Consider the following 1,786-nt stretch of genomic DNA (forward strand, 5'->3'; position numbering starts at 1 on the left):
CCTGTGAGAAGGAGATATTATCCGGGGACAACAGTGGCAGACGGAACACGCTTCTTGAGAGTAAAATTCCCAAAGGAGGTGGTATCTTTACCATATACCACAAAATGTATGACTGAGGAAGGAGCTCAGTATTTCAGAGTAATTCATGATAACCAATGGAAAACATGCAGGATCTGCACAAGTGCAGAACATGAGCTAAAGGACTGCCCTCTATTTCTATGCAGGAATTGTCTTGAGCAGGGGCATTAAGCACGGGACTGTAAAGCTCCGCGGTGCCAAGGCTGCAGAAAGGCATTGCTAAGATGCACATGTAAAACAGATGAAGAGGAACATGAGGAAATGGAGATGGAGACACATAATGAAGTGGAGTCTTTGGAGGAGGCTGATGAAGTAAATGCATCACAGCAAACAAGTGGATTAACAAAGGATATACTGAGCAGTGAAGGAGAAGTAGAATAAGAGGAAGAAAGTGATAATATGAGCAGGATGGAGAAGAAGAGGTGATGAGTGGACTACAACTATCTGTGGACAATGTGAAGCAGGAGGTGATGGAAAATAAAGAAGATAATGATGGAACAAAGGACAGCACTGGCCTTTAGGGTGGCTAATCTTTAATTAGCCCGCTCTTTGCGTCAGCACTCGCTTACGGCCATACCACCCTGGGCGCACCCGATCTCGTCTGATCTTGGAAGCTAAGCGTGGTCGGGCCTGGTTAGTACTTGGATGGGAGACCGCCTGGAAATACCAGGTGCTGTAAGCTTTTGGGTTTTCTCCACTATTTATGTAATACACTGGCCTTTAGTGTGGCTGATCTTTAAATAGTCCGCTCTTTGTGGCAGCCCTCGCTTACGGCACATACCACCCTCTCGAGCTAGAGGGAGCTAGTGAGAAACAGGAAGTGAGTTGCTATAGGGAGGTGAGAAAGGCTCACCCAAACTTTTGTGTTGTTTTTTGCATTGTTTTTGTCCAAAATAAGTACCATATTGACCAGAATATAAAACAATTTTTTTTTTTTTTCTTGGAAATACATCTGAAAAAACACGGTCGTCTTATATTTAGGGTCTAGACTTTGACATGTTAATAATACACCCACAACAATAGGTGGCACCAAACACGCATAAAACGAGTGTGCCATGAAATATTTAATGTAATGTGTGTTGTAAAGATTGCAAGTGAAAAAAAAAAGGAAAAGAAGCTTACATCGGTTCGAGTCGTGACTGTCATGTTAGCCTGATGGGACCAAACTTCCTCTGTAAGTGATTTTAAAACAGAAGACAGTACCCAGATTTGAAGACTGCAATAAGATTTCAGTTCTACTGTTAATAAAATTTTGGTAGGCTACTATGAGATGGATAGCCTAAATGTTATATAATTCAGATGGGCTACCTGTTATTTCAATGGTATATCAAAAAGTGTATATTTTTAAATGTCATTGCTGGTACATTTTACCAGTATTTACCATACTTTTAAAACAAAAATTTAAATAGGAAAAATATGCAATATGAAAATTATTTAAGAAAAAAGGTGTTTTACAGAAAAAAAACAAAAAAAAAAAACAAGATTTGGTTTTCAAAAAGCCTTTTTCCAAAAGGTACATCTGTAGTTTTATAATCAGGGTCATCTTATATTCGGGTTAATACAGTATTTTGTTTCTATTTTTTTGTGTTATTTTTGTTATTTGTCATTGTTATTTTGGATCATTTCAGTTCTGTGTTCTTTTAAAAGGATGGATTAACGGCTACAGACATGGATTTGGCACTAGAGACAAGGCGGCAAACGGAAAATG

General features: G+C 38.9%; 1 non-coding gene across 1 annotated transcript; it reads left to right on the top strand.

Moving 5' to 3' along the window:
- The first annotated feature begins 641 nt into the window (after positions 1–641).
- Positions 642–760, top strand: LOC131538192 (5S ribosomal RNA). Its single transcript, XR_009270512.1, has one exon. It is a non-coding gene; the product is annotated as a 5S ribosomal RNA (ribosomal RNA).
- The last annotated feature ends 1,026 nt before the right edge of the window (positions 761–1,786 follow it).

Source organism: Onychostoma macrolepis, chromosome 03, assembly GCF_012432095.1.
Source record: "Onychostoma macrolepis isolate SWU-2019 chromosome 03, ASM1243209v1, whole genome shotgun sequence".
Lineage (NCBI taxonomy): Eukaryota > Metazoa > Chordata > Actinopteri > Cypriniformes > Cyprinidae > Onychostoma > Onychostoma macrolepis.